Source organism: Mixophyes fleayi, chromosome 3 (genome assembly GCF_038048845.1).
Source record: "Mixophyes fleayi isolate aMixFle1 chromosome 3, aMixFle1.hap1, whole genome shotgun sequence".
Classification (NCBI taxonomy): domain Eukaryota; kingdom Metazoa; phylum Chordata; class Amphibia; order Anura; family Limnodynastidae; genus Mixophyes; species Mixophyes fleayi.
This window is the reverse complement of record NC_134404.1, coordinates 238,140,257-238,161,290: the sequence shown is the minus strand read 5'-3', so window position 1 is coordinate 238,161,290 and position 21,034 is coordinate 238,140,257.

Genomic DNA, 21,034 nt, shown 5'->3' with positions numbered 1-21,034 from the left:
ACGGCTGCCCGAGGGACATCATTTCTGATCGTGGAGTCCAATTTGTCTCCCAATTCTTGAGATCCTTTTGCAAACAGCTTGGGATCAGCCTAAAATTCTCCTCCGGGTACCACCCGCAAACTAATGGGCAGACTGAATGGACCAATCAGGACCTGGAGGCATTTCTGAGGTGCTACTGTTCGGATCAACAGTCGTCCTGGAGTGAACTTTTACCCTGGGCAGAGTTTACCCATAATAACCACCAACATGAGTCCACGGGTAACTCTCCCTTCTTTACCATCTACGGTAGACATCCCATTCTCCCCACCTTTTCTGATCTTTCTGATTCCTCAGTACCTGCTGTGCAGAATATGGTACACAATTTTTCTCAAATTTGGTCCCAAGTACGTTCCAGATTATTACAAGCTTCTGACCGTTACAAACACTTTTAAGATCGGCATAGAAGGAATCTTCCTGTACTTCGGGTAGGAGACAAAGTCTGGTTAGCTACCCGCAACCTAAGACTCAAGGTTCCCACTATGAAATTAGCACCACGCTATATTGGACCCTTTTCCATCTCTCATGTGATCAACCCTGTCACCTACAGACTTCATCTACCAGCTTCTCTTCAGATTTATAATACCTTCCATATATCTCTGCTTAAACCACTCATTCTCAACGAATTCTCTAGCAATCCTCTCCACCTCCACCTGTCAAGACCATTCGTGGTGAAGAATTTCTGGTAGAACGCATTCTGGAATCTCGTATCTCTAGAGGAAGACGCCAATTTCTCATCCATTGGAAGGGCTACGGCCCAGAGGAGAGATCTTGGGTCTATGAGAGGATATTCACGCTCCACGTCTGTTGGCAAGATTTCTGCGGGATTCCTGTACTACCCATAAGAAAGAAGGGGAGGACACTGTCAGGTGCCGTCTCCGCGCTCTCCACAGGCGCCATAGACGGACACCTTCTCTCCGTAATCCACGTCCTGTTGCCTAGCAGCAGAACTCTATCTCTGCTCACCTGTCTGCAGTCAGCATGTCTAAACCGCCTAAATCTTCCTAACCCAATCAGGAGGCACATTAGGGTATATAAGGCAGTCTCTGACACATGTCTAGTGCCAGAGTATTGGTTCTTCCAGCTCCAGCATGGTTGTTCCTGTGTTACTCCTGTGTATTGACTCCTTGGCTATTGTTTGACTTCTCTTCCGGATCATCCCTTGTTCTTCGCTGCCCGCACTGGTTTTGACCCTTGGACTGTTCCTGACTACGATTTGCCTTCTCTCCGTTGTACTGTGCTCCTCTGGTTTTGACTCGGCCTGTTTGACTAATCTCCATTCAGTGCACTGGTAACTATCTGGGAGAACCGCGACCTGCGCATCACACGCAGCAAAGCCCAAACCTCCTTGTGGGGGTCCCTGGTGAACTCCGGTGGTGCGTTAGACTCCGCGCCTCTCAGTTTAGTTGTGCTAATACCAGTCAGTGATATTCCTAGTGAAAGGCGTGACATATACCTATGTGTGCATCCTCTCTTCTTTTCCTTTTCTCATCTCTAATGATACTGTACACCACATGTTAACCACATCTGCATGTCCTTTTCTGCTTATCCATGCTTTATTGGTATCTTGAAACCTTTTCCACTTTTCTGGATCTAGTGTGCCCTCTAGTGGAAAACCTGTTCTGTCAAATATTTGTTTTTAAATATTTTATTTTTTTTTAGAGATTTGTTTCCTTCTCTGTATTCTAGTACCTTTGTGGGTTTTATAAACCCAACAACCCTGCTAGCTTGTGCACCCACGTATTCTGAATTGATCAATTTCTGAATATACTGTACTGTTGGGTTACTTTACCGCATGCACTCTTATAGCAGTTATCTGTATTTTACAGAGAATTACATATCAATACCACCGTCTTAAAACCTCTTAATTACTTCTATTCCTGCTGAAAAATATGTGCATACTATACAAAGAAATATAATCAGAAAACACACAATTAGAACAATCGTGAAAATCTCTGTTGCAGCTGTAACCATTTTTGCTTTCTTATTTCATAATTCAGCAGGATATCTTTTTACAATTTCATTACGTAACCTAGTTGGTAATTTCTTTATACTGTACAGACAGATAGGCTTCCCCTCAAGGGTATGTGATTAACAGGCCAATATAGTAACACTTGAGACCAAAAATACCCTATATTTTGCTGCAATATATATCCTTATTTAAATGCATATTTACCGTACAATAATATTGCTTTGCATCCACAACACATCAAAAAACAGTTCTATCAATTACAGCTTCCAGTGTAGGAAGAGTATCAGCAGAATGCTTTCTAAGTATAACAGCACATGAACAGTCTGAGCAATATCCAAGTGAATTATTAAAGTGCAATCGTGAGTACTTTTGACATCATCATCATCATCATCATTTATTTATATAGCGCAACTAATTCTGTAGCGCTGTACAGAGAACTCATTCACATCAGTACCTGCCCCATTGGAGCTTACAGTCTAAATTCCCTAATATAGACACACACTCACACACAGACAGACAGGGAGAGAGTAGGGTCAATTTTGATAGCAGCCAATTAACCTACCAGTATGTTTTTGGAGTGTGGGAGGAAACCCATGCAAACACAGGGAGAACATACAAACTCCACACAGATAAGGCCATGGTCGGGAATCGAACTCATGACCCCAGTGCTGTGAGGCAGAAGTGCTAACCACTAGGCCACTGTGCTGCCCCTATATAGGTAGCGCTTTTTATGCTATCAAACAGATATCTGGGTTCAGCAAATCTCTCTTACCATAAACAGATGAACAGCTTTTAGACACACAACAAGAATACTGGATAGAGAGTAAATCAGTGGAAAAAAGTCACAGCTAAATTTACTCACCATATGGATTTGAGCTGTCCGTGTTTCTAGCAGATGCTGCAAGCGTTATTTGTCATCTGTATAAGTTGTCTGAGATCCCGGCTATTCGAGCCCCCACGTAATGTTAGGGTAATTTTACCTCTCCTTTATCAAGTCCCTTCAGATATCAGTGAGATAAGATACTGGTAAACCAGGAGATCAGTAATCAAGACACAGACATGCCAATGTCAAGATGAAACTGAGCTGTGCTCCTTTATTAGTGGGCTACATTTATACATGAAAAAGCGTTTAATCTGGTTATAGGATAGAAACACATGATTGATATTTTCCTGAGTAAATATAAATCTTTTGTCAAAGCTAGTTAGTTCTCTTCATGTCACTTTTATGGGTTCTTCTTATCAACTTTCACTGGAGCCAATACTCCCAATGTCATCATCCATTATCCCCTGTCCTAGGGGTCTTTGAGATAGTTCAAGGCTTGAGCTGGTGATTATGCTGAATGTATTTTTAAGGCAATACCAACATTTTGAACTCCTTCACATATCATTATTACCATTAATGCTGGGGAACCTAGAGGTCCTTTCACACTAGATCCCCAGTTGGCAATATTAAGCATATTACTCCTACAATGTAATGGCAGGTGCAAAAATCCAAGCAAAATATGTTTTTCATTTCACCACTATTATATATAACTAACATTTCCTTAAAAGAAATGTGATGCAATAGGGGAAATGTATCCAACCACTATGGTCTTTTTCTATGGTTTTCTTACTATTTTACTTCACTTTACCTGCCCTCCACTTTTAGGGCTAGATTTACTAACCTGTGGGTTTGAAAAAGTGGGGATGTTGCCTATAGCAACCAATCAGATTCTAGCTTTCATTTATTTAGTACCTTCTACAAAATGACAGCTAGACTCTGATTGGTTGCTATAGGCAACATCCCAACTTTTTCAAACCCGCAGCTTAGTAAATCTAGCCCTTAGACTTGTTCCCCAGTATCTATTTTGTTTTGGCATAATTTTGTGTGTTATGTGTAGCCTTCTGATTGACAGTGAATATAGTTGATACAGTCAATACCTCTGTCAAACAAATGATTGAGCTATTTGGGTACAAATTAACTGATGTGGTTCTCCAAAGTCTGATTCTATTAAATGTATTAAAATAAAAAAAAAATAGCTATTAAATAATAAACTTCTACTAGGTGATACAACAGCAGTATCGCCATATTGCCTGCGCCATTGTGTGAATCCTGCTGGCAATAGCTGTTCTTCTAGTCTGACTCTTTACTACCTCCCCTTCCTCCTCCATTCTTTCCTCTCCTTCCTCCTTGTCCACTACTCGTTCCTTCTCATCCTCTCCTCCTTCCTCTCTCATTCTTCATCATTCTCTCTATCCATCTCCTCTACTGCTTACACATACTGTCTTTCTTCCATCTCCCTTTCATCCTCATCCTCGCTATCCTCCTGATCTCCTTCTAGTCTGTTAGATATCTAATAGAATTGCAAGCAAATGACATTGATACTAATACCTGCATTACTATTACATGACATCTTTTGTGTATTTAGAGAAATATTCACCCTAATTACCTTATATGCTAATTTTACTATTGCATGCACAGCAAAAGAATGACTGAGGTTTGTATTGTGAATTACCCCTTTTCATTGATGTAAAAAGGAGAAGTAAAAAAATCAGAGGCAGACACATTGACTGTATGAGACTTGTATTGTATTTATATTGTATTCTATTTCTAGATATTTATATTTTTATATATATTTGTATATATTTATTTATATTTATATTGTATTTATAGACTTATATTGCACAGTACTCATTGTAGTAGACACACCTAGTGATTGTCCCAATACATCTATAGTACAGCCTATTTATCTTGGTAACTGAGATTCCATCTATTATGGAACATGCACAATCATTACAGGTCATTTAGGAACCACAAAATCTCCAAGCAGGAATGAAAAAAGATCTTTCAAAGATCCGTCACTCAAAGGTACTTTCTGGGACACCAGGGGGCTGAGATAGAAGTCCTTAGGGTCTCAATTTAAACTCCATTGCTAGGAAGTGTAGTGGTGGGCCCCTGTCCTGTGGCCGTAGGACAACTCAGTATTAAAACAGACCTGAGCTATTTTCAAATTGTAACCCAGGATAAAATGGCTGGGATTACTGGTAAACTTTGTAATACATTTATAAATATGCATAGTTTCCCAGCAACAAGAGTTGGGTCAGCTGATCAGAACTGCCAGAGAGGGCAGTTAAAGAAGATACATATAATTGATTATTATTTTATATATATATATATATATATATATATATATATATACCATGTTCCTTCCTTAAATAACTATTGTTTCTCCTCCCCCACTATGTCAAGGTACATAGCTTTTGTCTGAAGAGAGGTGTGAGGCTAGGTACATTTACATATCAAAACAATTGGCCTCCAATCAAGTACATCAACCCATCCCACAGAAATTTTGTAATTAACCTTTGTGAAGATAAAGGCTCTTGAAAACTGGACCTGGAAATAGACAGACAAGGTTTTCTCTCTCAATTTGGAAACGGACAGACACAAGGATTTTGCTACATGTGCCCTTCACGGCGCCAGTAATGTTTTGAACATGAGGAAAATATGAGTAAAATGTACACTGTGTATTGTTATCGCTTTAAATGATTAAGCTAGGAGCTACAATGTTGTAAGCTTTGTAGCTTTTAAGAAATGTTTTGTTTAGGTTAACACTGTGTCACAACCGTATGTAGTGTACCTGCTAGTGTTGACACTACTTGGAGTAAGGTGCGGAATCTAATGTGCCCCTGGTATTCACCAGGGACCCCCGCAAGGAGGCATGGACACAGCCGCAGGAGACACGCAGGTCGTGGTCCTTCTCCAAGTCAGATAGCGAGGCACGAGGAGAGAGAGAGGTCAGACAGGCCTGGTCAGTAACGGTGCTGGCAATCGAAGTACACAAGGGATATCCAGGAGAATAGTGAGACAAGCCGGGTCTGTAACCGTCTTGAAGATGCAGAACAATAGGGAAATCCAAAGGGGTAGTCAAGCATTCCGGGTATCATGACTCTGAATGATTGTGGTAGATCCCTTGCCTCTGTTTAGATAGGACTTGCCCAGGAGTGCGGAGTCTAACGGATAGGAGGTATTCACCAGGGATTCCACCAAGGGAATATGGACTCCGCTGCTCCTATTCTGCAGGTCGCAGTCTCCCAGACAAGAACTAACAGAGGATAGTGGAGGCAACACACAATGAACAAGAGGATGATGATGTTCACAGGAGCAAAAGTTCACAGCTCACAAGCATCAGTAATAATAATAACACTGGAGATAGTTGTAATGCTGCAAAGTAATGTATTGGCTGATGGTACAATAGAATGGAAGAATATATCGGCAGATACAAGACACATGGCAAATAGGGCAATATGCAGAATGCAGATCACATCATGCTACTTCATAGTTGGTAACCCTTGACAACTGCATGAGATGAGTAAAACAATAGTCCAAACGCAGGACAATGAATAGAGAATGCATGGATACAATAACGTAACACACGGCAGATAAATGTGAATCACTGGTACAGCAATAGTCCAGACAGAGTGATAATGTAGAACTGGCTGATCCTGAAGACAAAGATGATTCAACGTAGCAGGTGGGTTACTAGTATCACGGTAATTCTCATTATGGAAAAGCAATAAGCGTTGAACTTGCTGGTTCTACAGATAACAATCCCCAATGACGAGAATGAACATAAGTACATCAAACAGTTCGTTACCTAGAAGTAGCGGAGGAGCGAAGTGTATCTGAGCTGTGCATGGAACTACAGATGACAGGTAACTTCGGCAGTAGGCTTGTCAATAACGTATTAGCGATGTGGAATCAGCCGGGTAGATATGGAAACTTGAGCCGTAGGAATAACCACAAGTGCAGCAGACAACTCACAGAAGAAGTTCAGCGTGCAAGTTAACAGCAGAGAGAAGTATCCGATGAGCCAGCGTGGAACTACAAGTGACAAGTACCCTCGGCAGTAGACAGTAGTAGTTCAGCGACCAAATTAACAACGGAGAGGAGTCTCAGGTGAACGTGACATGGGACTACAACTGACAGGTAACTTCGGCAGTGGATTCATCAATGGAGTAGTAGCGGTATTGCACCAGCCAGGTTCAGCGTGCAGGTAACAGCAGAGAGGAGTCTCAGATGAGTCCAGCGTGGAACTACAAGTGACAGGTACTTTCGGCAGTAGATAGCGGTAGTTCAGTGAGGCAGGTGAACAGCGAAGAGGCGTTACAGCAGTGGACAAACGGAGGGTCAAGTAATGGCAGCCAGAACCTAATGCAGACTGAGTAACACGAAGAACAGGCAATGAGCCACGGACCATGGATAGTTTAAATAATACTCCAGAACCAATGAGAATCGGGAGGAGGTTCAAAACAAGATAGCAAGGAACACCTGTGTACAAGTAGTGTCTTAGCAGCAGAAGTAGACTTAATCACCGTTCTTAGAAGAGGAAAGTCACAGCACCGGCACCTATCTATGGGACCGGCTTGTGACACTGGGTCAAAAGGGCATAGGCAGGCAGAAGAGTCAAATACAAGGCAAAAGATACTGGAACGCTGGAGACAGGAAATAGACCTCTGGCACTGGGAGTCAGTAAGGATATGCCTTAAATAGGTCTAGCAGCTGGGGGGCATGAGGCCCCCGGACCGGTCGTCCATGTTACATTTTGGGCCGCCAACTCAGTAGGGGGCACCATGCCTGCCCATAACTACTATACTAACTATTGAAAGAGAGCAAGCGCATTGGCTCTCTCTCACTGCAGCGTCCTGAAGTGAAAAAAAGAAGTCAGGATGCTGCAGTGAGAGAGAGCCAATGCGCCGGCTCTTTCAATAGTTAGTATAGTAGTTACGGGCGGCCCAGAACACAGGAGCTGCTTTAACATGAAGAGCCAGCTCGGACGCAGGAAGAAGAAGGAGGAAAAAGCTCTAGAGAGCTCAGCTAAGTAAATTACAGTGGGATCGTGAGAAGGGGAAGGGGGAGCTGATAAAAAAGGGGAGCTCATGAGAAAGGGGAGCTGGAGACTAGAGGGGGCTGATGAGAAAGGGGTGCTGATGAGAAGGGGGGGCTGATGAGAAGGGGTGGCTGGAGACTAGAGGGGGATGATGAGAAAAGGGGGGTTGATGATAAGGGGTGGCTGGAGACTAGAAGGGGCTGATGAGAAGACGGAGCTGATGAGAAGGGGGACAGGAGGCAAGAGGGGGCTGATGAGAAGAGGAGGCTGGAGATTTCAGAGGGCAGGAGGGTGGAGAAAAGGGAGGATTTTTTTTGATAGTACAATACATACTATAAAAAAGTAATATAAAAAATAAAACAGTAAAATATTAATTTGCAATAATAATCTCTATTAAATGTGAGGAAAGTTGTAACCCGTAATTTGATTGAGGGGCTGGTGGGGAAATAAACATGTGTATTACATGGGAATGTTAATAATTTAATGTCGGGGATAGTGAGGGGTTAAATCGGTCTGTTTGTTAAATGTAGAGGTTATCAATTTAATGTCTGGACTGATGGGGGGGTTATGTTTATTAAATGGGAATGTTATTGTAACGCTCCGGTGCCACAGATGTACCTGTCTCGTTACCTGCAGTCTATTCATCTGGAAACTGCCATGTCCCAGCATCAGACATTCTCCAGTTCATTCATTCAGCTATATTCAGATCTGTGCAGGTGCAAGTCTATTGCACTTCAGGACCTCCTCCCTATTTTTCATTGGCTAAGCACTTCTGGAGCACTATTTCAACCTCCTGGATTCACCTGATGCCTGTTCTTCAAGCTCACTTCCTGCAGCCTGTGGTTCTGGTTCCTGTTCTTCTTGTGGTTTGCCCGTGTTCCAGTCTCCTCTCAGTTTGTGGCCTATGCTGAACCTTCGCTGCCCCAGTACCTCACTTACCATCTCCAGTGTACTTTATTGTGACAACTCCTGTTCTCCCATTGCTATCACTCAGAGCCACTATTACACCTGTGACTCCTCAGCTGCTATCACGAGTTACCTCCGCTACTCCAGCCTGCTCTCAGTCTCTGGCCATGTTGAACCTTCGCTGCTCCAGTACCTCACTTACACATCCAGTGTACTTCATTGTGACAGCTTCAGTTCTGTCATCGCTACCGCTCAGAGCCGCTACTCTCTCTGTGACTCATCAGCTGTTACTATGAGTTACCTCCACAACTCCAGTTTGCTCTCAGTCTGCAGCTGTGTGGAACTATCGCTGTGGCAGTACCTCTATTACATCTCAAGTGTACTCTATTGTGACAGCTCCAGTTCTCTCATCACTACCGTTCAGAGCTGCTATTTCATCTGGGACTCATCAGCCGTTGCTACGAGTTACCTCCACCACTCCAGTCAGCCTTCAGCCTCTGGCTGAAGGCTGACTTGAACTATTGCTGCTCCAGTACTTCCATTACCATCTCCAGAGTACTTCATAGTGACAGCCTCTGTCCTCTCGTTGTATACCACAGAGCACCTATTCTCCTAGTGACTCATTGGCTGCTGACCATCAGCCTATATTATTGTTGTGCCTGTATTTATACCACTCATCTGTGGACTCCATCGTCTCCATCCACTTCACCTGGCTCCCCCACATCGTTCTGCTGTACACTCACTCACGACCATACGTCCTTGCGGGGGTTCCTGGTGAAAACCACCTGTCTGTTAGACTTCGCTCCTGTGGGTGGGCTTAGCCATGTTCAGCAGAGCCTAGGGATCAATTTCCTGTAAACCAACCGTGACAGTTATTAAATGTTATTAATTTATTATAGGGGATTGATTGGGGAGATGAAGGCTTTTAATTTAATGTTGGCTGGTTAGGGGGAAGGAGGCCTAATTATTAAACATGTGTGCTATTAATTTGATGTCGGGGCTATATGGAGGAAAATAGACATTACACTTAAATGCTATTAATTACATTCTGGAGCTGATTGGGTGGAAGCAGACCTATTTATTAAACAGAAAAAGCTTAATGTCTGTCTGGTTGTGGGGAGGGAGGCCTAGATGCTTCACTCACTGCTCAACTTTTCAAAAGATGAATAATAACTATCTCTTATCCAAACAGGACCCCAACATTCCAGGATCCAGCCAAGCAGCAACGGAACTTAAGACCAGCAAGCAGAAGACACCGGTGATGCGTAACCACTGAAAGGCAGCATCTACTCCCACAAAGGTACGTTGTGGAGGGAGAGAACCTAGTGGTCCAGTGGCAAACTCGGTGCAGAGCCTATGCAGTCCGTGCATAATCAGCAGCATCATGTACTACTTTATATGGCCATGTCATCCATTGACAGATTATTGTACTACAAGCTGTAAATTCTGTCAATGGGTGATGCGGCCGAATCCAGCAGTATGTAATGGCCACTTATGCGTGGACTGCATAGACTACCTACACCTTGTTTCTCAAATGACAGTGTACAGTGCTCCTCCCCTAGACTACAGGAGCCTTGCAGCAACAAATGACTGTGTGAGTGTGATCGCCACAGTATTAATGTTCCCAGGGTGTCATAATATAATCCATTATAATCAGACAGGTATGTGAAAAAGGGAAGGAACATATACAATAAATAACATACAATAAAAAGGGAGGATTGGTTTTTTTTTGCATTATTTATTTTCATTATTTAAGATTTACATTTATAATAATAAAAGTACCACTGGATTAAGCAACACTAAAATAACCTCTTTTTTATATTGATAAATATATATTATAGTGAAAACAACCCTTTTAGGATAGGCCGCTACTTATGGGCCAGTGCTGTGTGCTTGCCCCCCGGGCTGAAGTCTGCCAGCCCTCCCCTGAGTGAAACCCTTTAGAAAATGTAAAATCTTCATGTTTTATATTTTTCATAGATAGACATGTACTGGATATTGTTATAATTGACGAAGATACTATAGAAATTGACCCCTTTGCCCTCCTCACTTAGCCAAGTAGCTGTACTTGTGAGATTGAGAATGACGTGAGTTGGTAAAAGGTAAATCAATTGATATACATTGGTTATCAGTATTTTTCTAGGATATGGGGTGACGTTGAGGCGACTGAGGAACTGTTTATAACAACAGCAGTTCATGATTAGAACACTCACATTACATGAAGGACTTGTGACAGTAACACAGTTACCAACTGAAGTAGCTGTTATTTAAGTTAAAGCTTACACACATAACTGTACATGACTTTAATAACAGGGCGGAGATAGCTGTCAAGTGGACAGCAGGTTTCAACATGACAACCGATGAATCAATGTTTTGTTTTGTTTTTTGTTTGTTTTGTTTTTAAATTGCAAACACACATGAATTAGTTGATATATGAGATTTGTGTTACCTGAAGAAAAAGCAGTCTGGAAGGTGAAGGGATGAGGTTAGGAGTACTTTGGAGAGATGGACAAGGTAGGCCTGTAGCTCCCAGAGTGTATCTTCCAGACCTAGCTGAAACAGCACCTGGTCTGTCTCAGCTGGGTAAAGAAGGTATGTACAAGCTGATAAGAGCATACTGGTGTGCATCGGACATTTCTTCTCAGGCTGGTAGGGAGGCAATGTCCTGCCTTGCTTGATTGAGAGAAAATGTCAGGAAGACAATACTAATAGAGCCATCCCATACCCCTCCTACAGATGGACTTTCTCCAGGTAAAACAAATCAACGTCATCCAATTGCCACCTTGCAGGATTCTCAAGTATGTACTGGTGTACTGATGAAATATATCTGGGTAAAGGTTTATTGCAATGTTTCCAATATATTGCTGTGTCATACTCAAGTTTTTTTGTTAGTAGATGTGATATCCCTAGAGTTAAAGAAAGTGATAGGGGTATTTATTTTATTGGCAATAACTTTATAATGTATAAGCAGTGATAGTAAGTTACATATTTTTGATCAGCCAGAAACCAGTGGGAATGTAGAGTAAACAGTACTTCTAGAACAAATTGAATAGAATGATGGTCGAGACTAGATTGGAGTGGCCAGTAGCTTTGACCAGTAGTCTTCTATATCATCAGAATCACTCCTAAGCCGCCTCTTAACCTGTCACCTTTTGAAAGACTTTTCCTGTGATGAGTTTATAATGGAGAGACTGTTCTAGATCTTGAAAGGAAAAGCAAATAGTGAGACAGCAACAAAAAACGTTTGAAACACTGTCTTCTGATTTGTCACACTAACTATTTCTCACGGTTGGCTTACTGGAAATTGATCCCTAGGCTCTGCTGAACATAGCTAGGCCCACCCACGGGCGCGGAGTCTAACAGGCAGGTGGTTTTCACCCGGAACCCCCGCAAGGAGGTATGGTCTTAGCTGCACCAAACCTGCAGGTTGCGGTCCCGTGAGTGAGTGTACAGCAGAACGATGTGGGGAAGCCAGGTGAAGTAGATGGAGACAATAGAGTCCACAGATAAATGGTACAGATACAGGAACAACAATAATATAGGCTGATGGTCAGCAGCCAATGAGTCGCTAGGAGAATAGGAGCTCTGCGGTATAACAACGAGAGAACAGGAGCTGTCACAATGGTGTACTCAGGAGCAGGTAGTAGAGATACTGGCAGGGCCTGATTAAGGGTTCTGGCCGCCCTAGGCTAATACGGCCGCAGCGCCACCCCCCTCCTCCGAATATATAGGTGTATAGGAACGCTCCTGAATATGAATGTTCAAGTGTATTCTAAAGCATTCAAATTTAGACAGATTGTGCCATTGTCTCTTACCTGTCCTTGCTCTTCTCTATTGCAACTTTGTTATCCTCTTGCTGGCTTCTGGAAAGTTGGCGTCCTTTTTTGAAAATGCAAAAATGTATTATAATGCAAACCCTGAATGATTAGGCCCTTTAGTTAAAACAAAACACTCCATTATGGCCAGCTAAAAGTACCCCATTGGACAGGCATATATAAGCAATATCTGAATATTTGTTGTCAATCAAATACAAACCTCTACCAGCCCCATCTCACTAATATTTAGTATTCTAGTGATTGCTGAGACCACCCATGTGACCACCACACAATCATGAGATTCTGCCCCCCAAAGCTGCTCTATTTTTTAAATACCCCCTGCAGCCATTTTCCTTAACCACAACCCCCCCCCCACAGCCATTTTCCTTAACCCCTGCTGCAGCCATTTTCTTTACCCCCCACCCTGCATCCATCCCCCTTGCAGCTATTTTCCTTACCTCCACTCTGCTAGCTAGCTATCCCCCCCCGTCACATCAAAACTCCCCCAGTCACATATATCAGCCCCCCTCCTCTGCCCTCCTTCATACATATCAACCTCTCTACCTCCCTATAGATTTTCATGGCAGCCCCCCCCTCCCACCCTATAGATTTGTATGACAGTCCCCCTCTCCCTCCCTATACATATGCATGACAGTCCCTCCTCTCCCTCCCTATAGATATGCAGGGTAGTCCCCCCCCTCCCTATAGATATGCAGGGTAGTTTCCCCCCCCTCCCTATAGATATGCAGGGTAGTTCCCCCCCTCCCTATAGATATGAAGGGTAGTTCCCCCCCTCCCTATAGATATGCAGGGTAGTTCCCCCCCCTTCCTATAGATATGCAGGGCAGTTTCCCCTCCCTATAGATATGCAGGGCAGTTCCCTCCCCCTCCCTATAGATATGCAGGGCAGTTCCCCCCCTCCCTATAGATATGCAGGGTAGTTACCCCCCTCCCTATAGATATGCAGGGTAGTTACCCCCCTCCCTATAGATATGCAGGGTAGTTCCCCCCCCTTCCTATAGATATGCAGGGCAGTTCCCCCTCCCTATAGATATGCAGGGCAGTTCTCCCCCTCCCTATAGATATGCAGGGCAGTTCCCTCCCCCTCCCTATAGATATGCAGGGCAGTTCCCCCCCCTCCCTATAGATATGCAGGGCAGTTCCCCCCCCCTCCCTATAGATATGCAGGGCAGTTCCCCCCCCTCCCTATAGATATGCAGGGCAGTTGCCCCCCTCCCTATAGATATGCAGGGTAGTTACCCCCCTCCCTATAGATATGCAGGGCAGTTCCCTTCCCCTCCCTATAGATATGCAGGGTAGTTTCCCCCCTTCCTATAGATATGCAGGGCAGTTCCCCCTCCCTATAGATATGCAGGGCAGTTCCCTTCCCCTCCCTATAGATATGCAGGGCAGTTCCCTTCCCCTCCCTATAGATATGCAGGGCAGTTCCCCCCCCCCTCCCTATAGATATGCAGGGCAGTTCCCCCCCTCCCTATAGATATGCAGGGCAGTTCCCCCCTTCACTTACCTGTAGTTGTGCCAGCATCGCTTCTCTCCTCAGATCAGCAGATAGGAAGTGAAGACGTCCTGCTTCCTGTCTGCTGCACAGCAACAGGCAGCCTGGCGATTGGCTGTGTGTTGCTAACCACTGACCACCAATGCTTTTGATCGTCGAGCCCTCCACCCCCCTGCGGCGACCCCCCTCCCCCACCCCGAAAAAAAAAATGAATGAAGAAAAAAAAAAAAAAATTAAAAAAAAAAAAAAATAGCCACAGTGCTGCGCCCCCCGGGACCCAGCGCCCCAGGCTGCAGCCTGGTCAGCCTAGTGGTTGATCAGGCCCTGGATACTGGAACAGCGGAAGTTCAACACTAGACATAGGCTGAGCACACTGAAGAAGCAGAGGTAACTCGGGACAAGGGCTGATGAATCATAGATGTAGTTGCAGCTCTGGGAGGCAGCAGTGAGAGAACAGGCTGTCACAATGAAGTACTCTGGAGATGGTAATAGAAGTACTGGAGCAGTGAGAGTTCAACACGGGCAGAGACTGAGAGCAGACTGGAGTAGCGGAGGTAACTCGTGGTAACAGCTGATGGGTCACAGGTGTAGTAGCGGCTCTGAGTGATAGTGATGTGAGAACTGAAGCTGTCACGACGAAGTACACTAGAGATGGTAGTAGAGTTACTGGAGCAGCGATAGTTCAACATGGCCAGAGACTGAGAGCAGACTGGAGTAGCGGAGGTAACTCGTGGAAACAGCTGATGGGTCACAGGAGTAGTAGCGGCTCTGAGTGGTAGCGATGAGAGAACCGGAGCTGTCACGATGAAGTACACTGGACATGGTAAGAGAGGTACTGGAGCAGCGATGGTTCAGCACATGCCACGAACTAAGAGCAGGCTGGAATAGCAGAGGCAACTCGGAATAGCAGCTGAGGAGTCACAGGTGTAGTAACGGCTCTGAGTGGTAGCGATGAGAGAACCGGAGCTGTCATGATGAAGTACACTGGACATGGTAAGAGATGTACTGGAGCAGCGACGGTTCAGCACAGGCCACGAACTGAGAGGAGACTGGAACACAAACAAACCACAAGGAGAACAGGAACCAAAACCACAGGCTGCAGGAAGTGAGCTTAAAGAACAGGAATCAGACAGGTGACTCCAGGAGGTTTAAATAGTGCTCCAAAAGTGTTTAGCCAATGAAAAAGAGGGAGGAGGTCCTGAAGTGCTGAATGAATGAACTGAAGAGTGTCTGATGCTGGAACATGGCAGTTTCCAGATGAATGGAGTGCAGGTAATGAGACAGGTACAATTTGCGGGACCGGAGCGTTACAGTACCCCCCCCCCCCTTTAAAAGTGGCCACTGGACGCTTAGACAAAGTCTTCCATGGAAACTGAGCATGGAATCTTCGGAGCAAAGCTGGAGCATGGATGTCAGAAGCGTTGACCCAAGAGCGTTCTTCAGGACCAAAGCCTTTCCAATCTACCAGGTACTTGATGGTTCCTCTGGAGATCTTGGAATCCAGGATCTGTGTGATCTCAAACTCCTGTTGCTGAGAAAATTTGGGTACTGTGGAGGTGGATAGTGAAAGGGAGAAGCTGTTGATAATGAGAGGTTTGAGAAGAGAAATATGGAAGGAGTTGGAAATATGAAGGGCAGCGGGCAGCTGAAGCTTATAGGACACTGGGTTGATGACCCAAAGTATTTTATAGGGTCCAATGAAGCGAGGAGCAAACTTCATGGAGGGAAACTTGAGGCGAATATTCCGAGTTGATAGCCAGACCTTGCCTCCCACCTTGAGTGCTGTAACCGTTCGGCGCCTCCTGTCCACAAATGTCTTATAACAAGAGGAAGACCTTTTAAGATTTGCAACCACTTTAGTCCATATGGTGAAAAAGACACAAATGGTATCCTCAACAGCCGGAACATGGGTGGGTGGGAGAGGAGAAAATTTGGGAAGCAGAGGGTGAAGCCCAGTAACCGTAAAGAATGGAGAGGAAGCAGAAGACCCATGGAAGAGATTGTTATGTGCAAACTCGACCCATGGCAGGAGGTCAACCCAATTGTCCTGGGAGGCGGAAGAGAATAACCTGATAAATGTCTCCAGATCCTGACTCACCCTTTCAGTTTGGCCGCTGGATTGTGGGTGATAGGCCGAGGAAAAATTGAGTTGTATACCGAGGGATTTACAGAGGGCACGCCAGAACTTAGAGGTGAATTGAACCCCTCTGTCAGATACAATTTACATGGGAAAACCGTGCAGACGAAAGATTTATTATATGAAGTGTTGGGCGAGGACTGATGAAGACGGCAGACCTGTGAAAGAAACAAAGTGGGCCATCTTAGAGAAGCGGGCCACAATGACCCAGATGTTATTGCATCCTTTACTGCGTGGAAGGTCAGTAACGAAGTCCATACTGATATGAGTCCAGGGTTTGGTGGGTATGGACAAGGGTTGTAATGGCCCCATGTCACGGTTCCAACGAGGGACAACTGGATCCTGGTGGTTCACTGGAATTGACGTGACTTCAGCTAGGGGCGCGGAGTCTAACAAGCAAAATGTTGTTCACCAGTGATCCCCGCAAAGGAATATGGACTTCGCGGCTTCCACTTGCAGATCACGGCCCCCTAGGAAGTTCCCAGCGCACCACGAGAGAGAGAGCGTAGACTGATGTAGGTAGTATGCGTTGCTACTGGCAACTGACGAGAAGATGAGCCAAGGGATGTTGCTAGGAGCGAATCTACCGGATAGCCTGCCGCGTTGCCACTGGAGATGGTAGCGATAATGAGATGAAACCAGCTCCAGGAGGGAATAGCGGAATATACTGTGGCGTAGGAGCCCGGAGGTGCAGGAACTCGGAAAGGCTGAGTAGGAATCCCCGGAAACTTGAGACGACACAGGAGCTGTATTCAGTACGGGTGTCAGAGACTGACTGAAAGAACCAGCACTGATTTCAGGTCAGGAAGGCATTTAATAGTGTAGTTCCAATTAGGCAGCCAATAGAGGGCAGTAGAAGCAGAGAAAAGGGTTAGGACATTCTGCGCATGCGCAGAACAGTGATTTCCGATCTAGGAAGCAGAGAGACAGCGCTGGAGGAGAGCTGAAGCGTGGAACCAGGTAAGTGAAGCAGGGAATAGGAATCAGGCGGGGGGAGCAGCGGAGACAAGGTTACACATGCCGGCTCCCGCGCCGGACAGCGGGAGTGCGACGTGTGACACCCGATAGGACTCGCACAAGGACTTTTATGTTGGGCACATACGTTAAAAGCGGCTACAAAATCTTTGACGTCTGGTCGAATAGTGGGCCACCAATAGGAGCGGGATACTAACTCATAGGTCTTGAGAAACACCGCGTGTCCGGAGAATCTGGAGGCATGACACCAGCGGAGTAATTTTTTTCAAAGAGAAAACGGAACAAATATTTTCCTGGGAGGAGAATTAGTCGTAGTGAGTCCTACCAAACATTTAGGATCCAAAATGGGATGACTGAGAGGTAGATCAGAGTTTAGGTCAGAGTTGAGGGCCCTGGAAAGTGCATCTGCTCTCTTGCTAAGATAACCTGGCTTGAAGGCCACATGGAGGTTAAAACAAGAGAAGAACAGTGACCAACGAGCCTGGCGAGAGTTGAGGCACTGAGCAGACTGTAGATATAACAAATTTTTATGGTCAGTAAATATGGTAACCACATGCTGAGCCCCCTCTAGAAGATAACGCCATTCTGACAGAGCCAACTTCATGGCCAACAGCTCCCGGTCTCCAATCGTGTAATTCCGTTCTGCGGGTAGAAACTTGCGGGAGAAAAGGGCACAAGGAAGAAGTTTGTTAGGAGGATACTTCTGCTCCTACTCCAATAGCAGAGGCGTCCACTTCTAGAAAAAATGGTTGCGAGAGATTGGGTTGTCTGAGGATGGGTGCAGAAGAGAAGGCCCGTTTTAGAAATGTGAATACCTCCAAGGCTTTCTCCGTCCAATCCTTGGTATTGACCTCTTTTTCATAAGGTGTGATGGGGCAACAATGGTGGAATACCACTGGATAAATTTTCTGTAGTAATTAGAGAACCATAAGAAGCGTTGCACCGCTTTAACGGTTGCGGGACATGGCCAATCCATGATTGCTTGAACCTTCTCAGGATCCATCTGTAGCCCAGAACCGGAAATGATATACCCTAGAAATGTCATAGAGGAAGCTTCAAAGGAGCACTTCTCTAACTTACAATACAGTTGGCTCTTCCGGAGACTAGACAGAACCTCAATGACATGCTGGTGATGTGAATGAATATCCTGGGAGAAGTTGAGGATGTCGTCCAGGTAGATGACCACAGATGAATAGAGCAGGTCTCTGAAGATCTCGTTGATGAAACTTTGGAAGACAGCTGGAGCATTACAAAGTTCGAAGGGCATAACTAAGTACTCGTAATGATCGTCACGGGTATTAAATGCTGTCTTCCATTCGTCTCGGAGCGCATATGGATCAGGTTGTAGGCCCATCGTAGGTCTAATTTAGAGAAGACTTTGGCCCCCTTGATGTGGTCAAACAACTCGGTGATGAGAGGGATGGGGTACCGATTTTTTTAACGTGACCGCATTGAGACCTCGGTAATCAATACAGGGGCGGAGAGACCCGTCTTTTTTTTTTTACAAAAAAAAAGCCTGCTCCGGCTGGAGAGACAGACTGCCTGATGAAGCCCCTCTGTAGATTTTCTTTGACATATACTGACATGGCCGAGGTTTCAGGCTGGGAAAGTGGAAAGACTCTTCCTCTGGGAGCATCCTTCCCCGGGAGCAATTCTATCGGACAATCCCAAGGGCGGTGGGGGGGGGCAAAAGCTCAGCTTGGACCTTATTGAATACATCCCTGAAGTCTTGATACTGAGGAGGAAGTCCCGGAAGAAAAAATTTTGTGGAAGAAGAAAGAATCTTGATCGGCTTGACTTTGGTTAGACAATTGGACCGACATTGAGAGCCCCAGGCCAAAACTTCAGAGGTATTCCAATCCAGGCTGGGAGAATGTACCCGAAGCCAGGGTAGACCTAGGATAATGGGAGTAGTAGAGTGTGATAAAACGAAGAATGAGATGGTTTCAGAATGCAACACCCCAATACGGAGAGTGAGAGGCTTGGTTTGATAACGAGCCATACTTCCCGGGAGTTGAGAGCCGTCAGTGGCAGTAATGGTCACCGGTGACTCCAAGGAATCAACAGCAATGGAACATTGGGATACAAGAGACCAGGAAATAAAATTCCCTGCAGCACCTGAGTCCACCAGAGCTTGGGAGAATTCTTCAGAGGAATCCCATAATATAGAGACTGTGAGAAGACAAGCAGATGATGAGGAGGCTTCACATGTCCCCAGTCTGACCTCCCCGGAGCAGACTAGGGCCTCGCATTTCCCGACCTCCTTGGACAAGAATTCAGAAAGTGGCCAGATTCTCCACAATAAATACATAACTTGTTTAAGCGTCTCCTTCCTCTTTCCCTGGGTGTTAACCTAATTCTCCCAATCTGCATAGGCTCTTCAAGAGATGGGGAGGTTGAGTGGGAACGAAGAGCAGTTTCGACAGAAGAAAGATAGTTTTAGTGGCACCAAACCTGCAGGTCGCGGTCCGGCGAGTAAGTGAACAGCAGAACGATGTGGAGGAGACAGGTGAAGCAGGAGGAGACGATGGAACCCACAGGTAAGTGGTATAGATACAGGAACAACAACATTATATGCTGATGGTCAGCAGTCAATGAGTCACTAGAGGAATAGGTGCTCTGCAGAGTAACAATGAGAGAACAGGAGCTTTCCCAATGGTATACTCAGGAGTAGATAGTATAGGTACTGGAACAGCGGTAGTTCAACACTGGACATGAGCTGAAAGCAAACAGAAGTAACAGAGGCAACTCAGGACAACAGCTGATGAGTCACAGACGTAGTAGCGGCTCTGGGAGGCAGCAGTGAGAGAACAGAGGCTGTCACAATGAGGTACTCTGGATATGGTAATAGAGGTAATGGAGCAGCAATAGTTCCACACAGCCACAGGCTGAGAACGGACTGGAGTAGATGAGGTAATTTGGATTAGCAGCTGATGAGCCACCGATATAGTAGTAGCTCTGAGTGGTAGCGATGTGAGAACCAGACCTGTCACGATGAAGTACACTGGAGATGGTAAGAGAGGCACTGGAGCAGCAATAGTTCAATACAGGCCATGTATTGAGAGCAGGCTGGAATAGCGGCAAACCACAAGGAGAACAGGAACCAGAACCACAGGCTGCAGGAAGTGAGCTTGAAAAACAGGCATCAGACAGGTGAAACCAGGAGGTTTAATTAGTGCTCCAATAATGCTTAGCCAATGAAAAGAGGAAGGAGTCCCTGGAGTGCAATAGACTCACACCTGCACAGATCCGATAATAGCTGAATGAATGAATGGTGTCTGATGCTGAAACATGGCAGTTTCCAGATCAATGAGATGCATGTAATCAGACAGGTACCCGTTTGCGGGACCGGAGCGTTACATACGCTAGTGGCAGTATAATCAGGGGAGTAGGTACTATCTCCTTGGTGAACAGCGGCAGTAAACCACACAAGTCCAGAGGTTTCCGGATAACAGCCACAGCCAGTTTATTCACCAGCTTGTAAACAAAACAAAATATAAACAAAATCCTAGCCATCTGGCTACTAGCTAATACATTTAGCAAGACCCTCTCTCAGAACTCCAACAAATTGCTCACTGCAGTAGAGTGTCTAAGGAGGCAGCTCACCTCCTCCCCAAGTCTGAGCCACAGGAACTTGGGACATATGTACCTGCTATTTACCACTTGCCCAGAGCTTCTGTCACATATCCTCCCTCCCCCCCCCCCCCCCACTTGTTTCAACCTGTGGGGCGGAAAACTTGTAGTCCTTAAACAATAGATTCGGGCAGTGCATCTACATTGGCCAGTTGACTTCCTGGCCTATGTTCTGCG